We start from the raw sequence: 13,079 nt of genomic DNA, 5'->3' as shown, positions 1-13,079 counted from the left end.
AGACAACAAAGAATTTGTGAAATATATTGACAGAAAGAATGTAATAATGCAATTAGAGGCTACATTAGGACCCAAATCTTGAGCATTTGTGTATTTAAAGACTAAGATATGAAGCTAATGCTCCGAAATGTGTCTTGTGTCAGTGTTGAGATACATCCTCTGCTGTTGAGTCTGTCAGCTCAAGAGAAGCCAAATCAATGGGGGAGACACGCAGGAAAACACGGCATTTATGGAAAACGTGTTGCACCACCCCCTCAACAGAAGAGCTGCTCAGGAAAGTGACAGTTGTAGAATTTAGCGAGTAGCTGAAATGCAGCACACCTAGTGGAGCAGACACGTGAACTTGTTTTTCAAACAGGAGAAAAAGGAAATATTTTGTGTCTTTAGAATTTGAACTGTTAAAAACGCTAATAGACATAGTGCAACTCATGCAAATACCGCATTCAAGTTAAAAACGGGAATTTAACGCAGACTTGATAGACTTTGGTTACGTTCAGTCACCACCACAGATGTGTCGGTGTTGTGACATATATCTCAGTAAATGCTGAGAAATTGACAAAAACCTTTTTATTGTAGAGCTCATTTCTGACCACAGCCCTAACTCTGACTGCACAATATACACTGACCAGGCATAACATTATGAGCCCTGACGGGTGAAGTGAATAACACTGAATAACACTTCATCATGGCACCTGTGAGTTGGTGGGATATGTTAGGCAGCAAGTAAAGTCCTCAAAATGTATGCTAGATGCAGGAAAAACGGGAAGCGAAAGGATTCGAGCCAGTTTGACAACGACGGCTGGGTCAGAGTGTCTCAAAGACTGCAGCTCTTGTGGGGTGTGCAGTGGAAGTTAATGCTGGTTCTGATAGAAAGGTGTCCATAAGCAGTGCATCACATTTTGTTGCATATTTGGCAGCAAAAGGGATCAACACAATATTAGGCAGGTGGTCATAATGTTAGTGTAAGGTCTACCTACTAGATTTTAGGAAGTAAACTGTAAAATCAACAACTCAGCACGTATACTGTATTCACATACTACTGTATAAGTGACCCAATGAAAAATATTTTCAAATCTACATTTAATCTGCGTTCATATATTCTTGTCGGACATTTCTCACTTCTCAAATATCAGTATCATAACCTACAACATCTTGTGAAACCATGTCCCATCATGCAACATGTCTTTCACTGCAGTGTAAAGGGGAATACTTGGTGACTGCCTGGTGTGGGTTTACACAGTGATCTCACTGATCTTTGTTAACAGATGTGGTCCAGCGCTCCACAGCTGTGCACTCAAACACACAAGAAGTGCTGCAGCTGTTCTAACTGTTTCAGTTTACACACACACACACACACACACACACACACACAAAGAGAGAGAGAGAGAGATTGGTGCTGACCTGTGATTAGATACACATCACAGAGGAAACTTTAAGTAAAGAATAAAGTTGAAAACACAAGTTTTTAACTCTATTTCATACTTTCCAGACTTGAGTATAAAGTTGGACTGAAATGTCTCAACCGTTGATTCACTTATGCTCTATCAGGTTACATGTGCACAGATGGCTGTGCATGTCCTGTCCAATGGCCTTTTCCTCTGGTTTCATTTCGAGGATGTTATATCCACATCATTAACCCAACACATTATTCATGTGAGAGGCATCCAGTTGCCTCTTTGCAAGATGCCACATTATGACCAGTGTCACGCTGAACCCAGGACCTCCACTTAACAGAAGTATAAACAGTAAGAGGCATAAACACAGTGAGAGTCCAAGTTGTGCTTTCAATGAACCCATTATTGAAATACTGTGGATAGAGTTGCATAAAGGGTTTCATGCATCATAAAGAAAACAACCTTTTCATCACATGATTTGTTTTTTTCGATTGCAGCAAAGAGACAAAGATTTTTCAGCCGTGAATCACAGAGGGGATGGACGGCTAATTAAGATTCATTCAATTTGTCTTGTTAGCTACACATGTGTTTCACCGACTGGATTTAGAAAGGAGCCTGTAGAGGGTCAAGGGCTCCTCTCTTCACACATGATTTATAATAATCAGATTAATGTAAGCAGTGATGGTCAGTGGAGTTTCACAGCTGCCTGTGACTGTGATCATCATCAAACATGTGTTCAAATAAGAGCAGAAGAGACAGATGCAGGGTGTGTGACTGTGACACACCACTGACTTGTGGTTTCTTGGGCTCATAGTGTCAGACTTGTCAGTGTGTGTGTGTGTATGTGTCTGAGCTTTAAGTCATGCAGAGCTGTTCATTACCTACTTGTGTGTGTGCTCTACTGAGCTTTCACTTGACTCGTCTGGCTCCTGATTATCTCTGCGTCACATGAGCATGTAGAGCAGAGATCTGGCTGAGCTGAGAAAGCTGCTGTTTACTCCATACTTTCTTTAAAATCTATTTTCTGGATCTAATTTATTGAGAAAATGATTCTGACATTGACAAATAAAAATAACAGTTGTACTATAGCTATGATTGGTTGGTTAAATATACATATATCATGTTTGCTGACAAGAAAGAGCAGGATATTTTCCTATTTTAGACACTGCAAACAGCTATTTTTTGTATGTCTGTTAAAAAACAATAGTTGATTATCGTAATTGTTTGCAGATGGATTTTCTGTCCATCCACTAATTAACGATGACTCAGATCACTGCTGAATTTTAAGACAGATTATGCAAACATTCAAAACAACATATGACTGAAATATTGTTCATAAGAAGCAGCTTTTGCACACATTAACTGAAGCTGCTGTAGAGTGGTTGCATAAAGTGGGTCAGCTTCCACAGAGATCATGCTTGTTAACGGGGCAGATCTTCACTCTCCTCTCACTTTTATTGGCTGAAAAACAAACTCTCAGCCCAGCGTCACATTTCGAACCTCTGTTTGCACAACAAAGTGACTTTCACTGAATCTACACAGTCTTTGGTTTGTTTGGGAACGAAGCAATCCAAATGTGTTTCAAACACACAGTTTCAAACACATTTCTGTAGCTGCCTGGTGTGTCTGTCTGGTGTATCATGAGCCGCCTTCACACAGGAGCCAAAACAGCAGTCAGATAAAATTCCACAACTTCAGTCTAATCTGTGGGATCTTTGGGAAATCTGCCCCCCACCCCCACTCCACCCCCGTTATCAGGGCCCTCCATCCCTGCACCGTGCTTCTCAACATGCTGCTGCAGGATCCTATGGCCCATAACCAGCGTACAATGCAGTGGCTTCAGCAGCATACAGCCTCACCCTGTTCGCAGGCTATGACATGCCACCCTCTCCCCTCACTTAACCCCCCCCCCCCCCCAATCACTCTTTGTGTGGCAGGATGCTCAGGATCACCACACAGACATTTTTCTGCACCCTCAGGGCTAGCCACAGGCAGTGGTTTACTGTCGTGTGTGTGTGCACATGGTGCCGTTCATGAAATGTTGTTGCACTGAGGAAATGTTAAATTGAACTGCTGTTTACTTTTATTCTGGGAGAAGCTGAACCTCTCTTTGACATGGATCATTTGACCGAATGTGAATGAATGAATGAAATGCCTGAAATATGTGACAGATGAGGTCAGGATGACATCAGTCAACTGGACATTAACGTTCATACACTGTTCACTAGTCTCAGTGCTGATTATAGACCTATATCAAAGTGAGTGAAAAAGCACCTGCCAAGTCATTAAAAGAACAATATCCTGTTTAAAATGTTATAAAACAGCAACAAAGCTTTGATCCGTGTATTTTGACAATATTCCTGGGTAATTGTTTAAATGGCTGATTATCAGTATCCTTGAAAACTAACAGATCAATCGACTCTAGCAGCTTCAGCTTTACCCCTCAGTCTGACTTTACAGCCACATTTGCATAACAGTTATAACCATTGTTTATTGACTTGTTGTCCTCAGGCCCGCTACTCATTTCACATTCAAAGCATCACAGGGAGGGAGTAGAAATGTTGAATTAGGACAAAGACTCACATCAACTGACCAGAAACACTGTGGGCATTAAAGATTGTAAAGAGAACTGAAACTCTTATAATGGTATAATGTTGGACATCACCACATACAGCTAAATGAGTAGATTCGTCTTGCGCAAGCAGAATCCTTCACTTCAGATCACTAAGTTTTACTGTGTTGTACGAGGTCATCATATGTTTTTAGGCTTTTATGACCCAGTAACCATGTTATCCTTTTGCCATGTTTCATGACTCCATCTGTGTTTTATGCTTTTGCCTGCCTGAAGCACTTTGTGACCCCTGCTCTTAAAGATGCTATGTAAATTAAGTTACTTCCTTATAATTAAGAAATCCCATCAAGTTTTTACTTAAGGTGCCAGTAATTCTAATGAACCTGCGCTATCAGGTGTCTCATACAGGGGCTGCACTCTAAGTCCACAACGACAATGAAAACAAACAGCAGTGTGTATAAGCAACTGAAGGCATCACTTACAATCTCTTGTCGGGGTTTAGTTGCCGGTGCACGGCGAGAGAAAACCCGAACAGGGAGCCCGGCTCTCCGCTCTTCTTGATGACATGAGCTGTGTCCAGGTTGAAGGCGAGCACCAGCGCCGGCTCCAGGAGACAGAGGAGAGGTAAAAGTGCAGCGCACACGGCGCAGTTTGATCCCTGCAGCAGCAGCAGCATCGCAGCTCTGGAGCTCCGGAGCTTTTTCAGTAGTCCACAAGTTGAGAGCCCGCTGACCCCGGTGCTGCTCACCGCTCAGCCCGGTGCAGAGTGACTGAAGGCTGCCGCCCGCTCAGTCCTGGCCCGGATCCCCGCTGCTGCTCCACAGCGCCGCCTCTGGTCACCGCTGCAGGACGCCACCTGCTCCAGTGGGCGGTCACAGGATTTTTTGGACCACATAAATCTGAATAAGACAATCTATATTTAATAAGTCTTCCATCTGATTTTAATTCAAATGTGACTCCAATGTAAAAGTCTATTGAGAAATAATCATATTATAGCCTACCTTGTATTCAGGAAGTCTTTAGTCATTTTGGGTGTTCAAACTAGTTCATCTTGCAATGAGATTTTTGATAGTTGGATTTTTTTTTCTTTTGCTGTGGATGGGACAACAGGACTGTGAATTAAACAACATGCATCAGTGTTTATTTTAAACATGGAAAAAATACAGAAAACTGTAACCTTATGTTGATGTCTGATGCTCCTGTGATAAATATAGCCTTAATATAATCAAATCAATGCTAGGACAAATTAGAAGAATGCCATCTGATCATCACATCCAAGCTAGATAACCTAACCAACATTCTTCCATGATGGAAATACCATTAACAGGTGTGTGCACTATCAAAACAAACCATTACAACCTTACTGTACATCACCTGGTCGACCCCTTTGTTTTGGATCATTGACTCCTCATTGATGTTCACTCACAGGTGAACTGAGCACAGAAACAAACAATGATGCCCGAGTTTAATAGAACAACGATGGGCTGAGGTCGTATTCTGTTGGATAAACACTGAATTCCCATTTTTCTGTTGGTTAATTAACAGATAGCCTACTAATTTTATGAGTAGGCTAAGCATGAAAAACAAATGGAGCACCCAAGTCAATACTAGACAAAGTTAGTTTTGCTATTTTAGTTGGGTGGAAGCAGATAAACATCAAGTCAGACGTCAGTCAGCTGGACAAATACTGTAAACCTCCTAAATTTAGACGGACAAGAGGACAAACTGCTGCAAGTCACTGACAGGCTGCAGGAGCTTTAAAATACTCGCAATTTCAGAATCTATTGTTTAATCTGATTTGAAATCAAACAAAACAATCATCCATTTGTTCAGGGTTAACATATTCCAGCTTTGGGGTTGACTGTCCTTCCATAAAGAAAATTAATTAAATATTCATGTGTGCTGTCATTAATAACACCTGCTCAGGACTGGGCTCATCAATAAGTAATCAGTATAGAAACACATGAGAGATACGCAGTCACATCAGGATGGCCCAGCATTTATTTCATATCGGAAGCTTGGTTATCTTGCCACTTTTATTGTCCATATTTTAAACAGCTGCAGCATCACACTCTCTGGAGAAATTAACAAGTGTTAATGATTTTCCATGTCTAGAAAAGTTTGTCGCTGAACAGCTGAACAAACTGCTCAAAGCTTGTCTTTTTCAGCTTCTGGAAATCTGGTATTTAAGAGTCTTTCATCCACCAGCAGCATGATATGAGTCATTGTGTGTCATGTTCCAAACCTGCAAAAAAACATTAAACAGCCTCATTGTGTCGCCCTCTCACTTGTTGCAGCGTTATCTACTGGTGTTTGATGGTAGTGTGAAGTTTGAGCCAGCCTGAACCACAATCACACAACAGAACGTGACAACAATGTGGGCTCTGTTGAAGTTAGAGAGCCCTCTGTGAGTCCGTGTGTGTGTGTGTGTGTGTGTGTGTGTGTGTGTGTGTGTGTGTGTGTGTGTGTGTGTGTGTGTGTGTGTGTGTGTGTGTGTGTGTGTGTGTGTGTGTGTGTGTGTGCGTCTGTACTCGTGTGTGTCAGCAAGGGTCTTAACCACATTCCTAATTGCAGCAAATGATTTGGGAGGTTCTGGTGTGAGATATGTGAATGGCATCTCTGTTGTGGTGGGTTTAGTGACAGATGCATCCAAAGCCTCCTTGCTGTTGTCACCCAGATTCCCCATTAAAAGACGGCGTAAGATCCCCAACATCCACTGTCTGCTGACAGAAACATGACTGGCTGTTGGTCATCATACATCAAGTTTGGCCTCTCAATCACTGACTCTGTCTTTCATCCTTATTATACTCCACCTTCATGTTCTTTGCATTTCCCCAGATCCTTCAGTCCTGAGCTCTGTGGTTTAATCTACTCTGTCCTAATTTACTTGATGCAGCCAGAAGTACACTTAATCTTCTGGGTGTATATATAGATTGTATATACACCATATTCACCTGTACAATACAGAAATACATTTTTCAAATCAAATTTCTCAATCTTACATATTAATTTGACACTGATTATCACTGCATTATTACTCTTAAACAATCTGGAGTGCTGTGGCACAATTATTAGGAGTGTGTCTACATTCATTTGTATAGGATCAAATGTGATACCCATATTGGTTCAGTGATGATGATTCACTGATAAGTAAGTTATGTGATTAAGTTTTTATAAATCCTGCCCTGCCAATTAAAGAAAAAGGGTGGATTGGTCTCCAGTCGCTTGCTTGGTATAGATTGTGTGTGTCCTTGTGAGTTAAAAGGTGCGTAACTGCTTTTACCTGAGTTCAGCCAACCACATAAACAGCACTTTCATGTCCACTCCTTGCCCTGGGTGGCTGTGTAACGTGATCTCTGAGAGGAGGCGAACCTGCCCGGCTTCGTATTGTCTCAGGTCAGTGGGAAGAGGGGAAACTGGAGAGATGGTGCAGGTCAAACAGGTGGACCCCTGCAGCTGACGCAGGCTTTCTTCACAGATTAGCTGCACCTTTGTACAAACAAAATGAACACTGGCTTGAGAATGGTCTGTTTGGCCCTCTGGGCAAATCAGTGGAGAAGATATTAAGTTTCAGTTGTGGGTAAAGAATTGGAGCTCTTTTCTAGTATATATATATATTGCACTAGTTCAATTGTTGGAATAAATGAGAGATAGATGAGCAAAAGATTAAACTATTGTTTATTTTATCTTTCTCTTAATCAAATAAACAAAAATGTGGAATATTCAACATTATTCTGACTTTCAAAAAAGGTATAATAACTCTTTTAATACATAATGATTGAATTTGTTGTTGCTCTCTAGAAATAAAACATAAAACAAAAATGTAGCTGTTACACTCTCCAATCTTTCCATTTTAAATCTTGCCAATCAGTTTGCTCAGAGAGGCCTGTGTCCAGTAATTGTTAAATGTCAGATTACTCAGATTTACCACCGTCGTGATGACATTGTTTGGTTGTAGAGGCTCCGGGAGTCAAATCCTGTTCCTGTCCCAGAAGGGCCAGCTCCTTAAGTTTCACAGGCACAAGAGACGTAACAGAGACTGGTAGTGGAGGAAACCAAACCCAAAAGTTATCAGAGAGGCAAGGAAGCATGCTCAAAATGCACAGTTGGCATAGGCAATCTGCCGGTGTGCCAAGGCATAAATCCATAGTAATGACTATAATGCAGCACAAACAGATGGATGTTGTTTACTTTCACTTCAAGACTTCTGTCATAACTAAATCAGGGTCGAGTGTGAATGAGTGGGTTTCACTGATTTGCCACCTTCACGCTGACTTTAGGTGTTAGAGGTTTACACAGACTGTAGTGAAACAGAAGGCTCAGTGCCTTCAGTTTCAGAGTAATTAAATCAACATTACCAGCACTGGTGGAGGAAACCAAGCCTTCAAGTTATCAGGGAGGCAAGAAACATACCTAAAATACAGTTGGCATTGGCAGTTTTCCTGCTGGCGTGCCCAGGAATTAATGTCTTATCTAAGAATACAAACACAGCAAAGTGCAGACCATAATCTCCACTCCTATTCATCAAAATTAAAACAATTTTGGTGGCCAGGAAATAGGCCTGAGATAGAACTAATGTCTGTGTTGAAATGTGGAAAACCAGCTATTCTCGAAAGAAATATTGAGAGTTGTAACTGTGAAAAGAGCTAAATGTAAATAAAACCATCTTAGTGGAGATGGTATTCAGTCATAGATAGATAGAGCTCTCACTGTTTCACCACGGAGTTGCATGGATGCTGAGCGCAGAGGCTGTGTCTACATCAGTGGGTGCATGAAGCTCGGCATTAAATCATACTGTGTGAAAAGGGAGCAGCTGATCCTGGTCCTGTTGTGATAGTGGCATGGTCCTTTGTAGAAGCACCATCCACAATAAATCTGCTCCACTCCCCTCGCACAAAGGGTCGCTTCCATTTATGGCTCCTGGGTGGGGGTATGCTGCTGAATCAACAATGTGGGGAGCAGGACCTCTCAGACCTCTCTGAATTCTTTCACAGGGAATTATGGGAATGCCGTCATTAGGCCTGCAAAGTGCAAAATCATTTCTGTGTAAAAGACTGGGCTCTGTGATGTCATGACAATCATGTTATAGCCTACAGTAGACAGGCATTTTAGCTGAATTGGGACTTTCTTATTTTGTGAAAATCACATCTTTCATTGGATCCAATCTAAAGAAGCTTTAAAAATGTTCCTGCTAAAAAAAAACATGAAACACTCTCTGGTCTAATCTTAAAAAGCATTGAAATAAGTTAAATGGGACAGATCAATTCTATTTTTAAAGATTATTGTCTAAAAAATATTTCATTGGTGGACTGTTGTTAAAATAAAGCCTACCAGTGACTGCCCCATTGTGGAACATCAAACATGACAAACATTACCTTACATCTGCTACAAGTGCCAAACTGAAAACTTCCTTCCAATTGTTATTGTCTCGCAGCACTCGTCATTAAAGCCTTTGTTGTTAAAAATAACTTCTCGTCAAGGGAAAAGCCACCATGACTAATTCTTAGGAAACACATGCTCAATCATGGACACCCTGCCTTAAGGTTTCTAACTCACTTGTGTCCGGAGCCACGCAGAACAGGCTCAACCTTTTAAATGGAGAGGTCAAGAAACAGTTGGTAGATCATTTCCATGTTTGCACGAGGCGCACGAGGCCAACGTATACACAGACACAGTATACGTTCTTTTTCGCTGACTCGGCGTCTTGAACTCAAACAATGCTATAACGAGTAAACCACCTTCCATTGCACTGGTTTGTCTGACAGCATTTCATAGAGGTATTTAAACATTTAAGCCAAAGCTGGAGAAAAAAAAAAGGGGGCTTAATGTGATTTGACTAAAAGGGTGAGTTGCCTAGGTGATGAATGCTCCAGTAGACCCCAGCAGGAGGTCAGTGCGGAGAATCCACCAAGAGCCAAATCACTCTACTGAGCCAGAAACCCGCCTGCATTAAACACAACAGGACCATTACTGCGCCTGTTGACCCCGAGTACAGTACATCATGAAAAACATATTAGATCTGGTCTTCATTCACAATTATGTTAAGTTGTCTTCAATTGAAACCACTTAAGTTGTATTTAATATAAATATAATATGATGTATTTCTACATATTACATTTAAAAAATCAATAGTGCACTTTTAACAGGTATATGGGTATGGGTTATACAGGTTGAATGTAATCCAATAGTAGGCTGTGAAAAATAAATACAATGGACTAATTAGGATTTTAAACTAAATTTACATTATTGAATTTAAAGCACAATTACAGATGTATATAGAGATGGTGCACTAGAATATATGTGGATTCCCAATCTAGAAAAATATACTCAAACATTGCACTCCCATTGTGTCATTAGTATACTTGATCTGTTTCACTCTCTCACAAAGCAAAGCAAATTTCAAAAATATGTCAAATTTGCTCATACCAAAGTACCAACGACAGCCAATGTTAGCCTCTATTCATTCAGGTCCAATGACCTCCTCCCACCTGGCCACTCATATAGTGAACAAGTGTAAACAAGACTTTCTTCCTGAAATCAAAGCAGCTGCACGACAATATTTACTTTATGGGATGTGTCAGTTTCTTATGAACCACTATCAATTCTCCTGCAGAGATTATGAAAACACACCATCATATTGTTCTGCTGCTCATAATGGATTATCCAGAACACACTATAATGAACACCTCTCCTGCTATTTAGGATTTTCACGTCCTGAAACCAGGAACAATAGGTTAATATTCAGGCCTCTCCCTCTGCCTTTCCTCTTGTATTGTCAACTGCACTATGCATTTTGCACTGGGTCATTTCCAATAAAAACAGACAGTAGGCACTGTGTGGTCATCGGTTGCTGTGTTGATTTCCTGTGCTCAATTATAGCTCACATTGTGATGTGTCAATGAAAAAATCTGAGCCGTTGTTTTCCCTTTGAGACTGTGCAACAACAGCAACAACAAAAGATACAAGATACTCAAGATCAATAACTCCTCAAAATGTCAAGGTAGTTATTTTCCACAGAGACTTCCTGTTTTGTGGACTTTGATTCCTCGTGACAAAATGTCAATATCAGCCAATGTTGCTCTATTTCATGACCGCTTTTTCTTCTTCTCTACCTCTGTGTATAAGCTGCTATCCAGTCTTGATTGGATAGGCTAGAGTGAAATTATAGAGACAATTTTTCCATTGAATTTGTTAACATAACTGTGAGGAATGTTATGTTTTAACCCTCAGTGTGTTGTCTTCAGAAAGACACACAGAATGTCCACGTTTTAGTCTTGTTTAGAGGTTTAGATATTATATGAGGGAGTAGTACATATATTAAGTTGGAAGCGTATTTTGTTTGTTTGTTTTGTTTGTTTGTAATGTTTATTTTGAATATGAAAATAGTAAAAGGCTTCCTGATTTGCTACTGAGCAAATTCTTATCCAACACAATATAAAGTGAACACTGAGGAAGTAAAAAAAAAAAGAAAAAAAGAAAAAAAGAAAATAAGTGACATATTCGAAAAGGAAGAAGCATAGCTTAATATTGAATTTTGTATGATCACATCCAGACTGATAATACTTTATAATTCATATCATATATAAAAATATTAGGCTAAAAAGTGCATCCAAGAAACATTAAGTAACGGTTGGGTATCTGAATGAGCCTCTGGCTTAATTATTCAAAGCAAAAGATAAGGAGAATCACGTCCTTCATGTACATTTCAGTGTAGACCTGTTTTTTTTTTCATACCAAACAAAGAAATCTGAGCCAGTTGGAACTAGGAAGGATGATACTGAATATATATTTCCTTTTCAAGTTGTTTGAATGGTGCACTATGGGTGAAGTCAGGAGAGGTTTGCATATAAGGGTTAGGGTAATTTGGAATGCATGGTAAAATCTGTAGCCTGTCATCCGGCATCATTTCCATGTCACTGCACACTGGGATGCTGCAATACCAGCTATTGTGGAAGTGTAACAGAGGAGGAAATCACTAACATTAAAATTATAATCAACTAAATGGACATGACTGCCAAAGCAACAGGGAAAATTTTTGATGGCACTGAATGAAATTAGCAGCTGAGAGAAAAGATTTGATATCAGATGTTGCCCAGGTGTTACTGTACGTTCTGTGCCGCCTGCAAATGTTTTGGCACAGCCCTCATGTTGACCCTAAATTCTGAGATTGTGAAACTATGTTGTGAAATCCTCCCTGACTGCTGTCTAAAAAAATGATTACTTGTGCATTCCTCTGAGGAACTGGGAAGATGTTTGCATAAAAACAATAAAAATGTTTTGTTTTTCAAGAAACTAATAAAACACATTTTTACAATTTCACAATTTATAAGCCATTAAAAAAATATATCAATTCAACATTTAATGAAAAGAATCCTGATTAGAAAAGATAATTATTTGCATGACTTTCATTGTTAACTTCCCTGAATCTGACTGGAGAATTTGTGCTTGTTCTGGTTTGGATGGCAGACAGCTGAACACAGAGACAATGCTGCACTAATGAGCAGTGACATAGAAGCCCCATTGGCCCAGGGTGGGAGAGGATTGCTCACTATTCATTAAAACAATGGGCAGGCAAAAGAGTCTCCCAGAGCTAGAGAGAACTTATCATGCCCTCACTGATAAAGTGAGCAAAATATAAAAAGTGACGACTTGTGAAACAGGAAATACATCAAAGTGAATGATGAGGGTCCAATAGACAGACATGATTACTGGAATTCTAACACTCAAACAAACTATTTAATCTCAACTATTGCTGTGTTGATCTTGACCACAGTTTTGGGTGTTTCTCATGGGAGTAGTAGTAATAAAACACTTAAATACACTTTAATCTTAGAATTGCATAAACTCAGTCATGTATTTGTTTAAAAGGGCTGAAGTCTGATTGCACTAAATGCAGGATTAGTGTAGTTAGGAAAGACTTTTGGTTGCATAAATTAATGAAATCTCTTAACAACCGCTGGATTATCACTTAAACATTAATGTGAGCATTAAAAAAAAGAATGCGACACAAGCAAGGCAGGGCTGTTGCATTCACTCACTGATGAGGAAACACACCATCAACATCACTTGGACAGTAGAACTGCAGGCTGCCAATGCATTGTGTGCTATTTGTT

This window comes from Trachurus trachurus (assembly GCF_905171665.1).
Source record: "Trachurus trachurus genome assembly, chromosome: 21".
NCBI classification, from domain to species: domain Eukaryota; kingdom Metazoa; phylum Chordata; class Actinopteri; order Carangiformes; family Carangidae; genus Trachurus; species Trachurus trachurus.
This window is presented reverse-complemented; position numbering follows the sequence as displayed.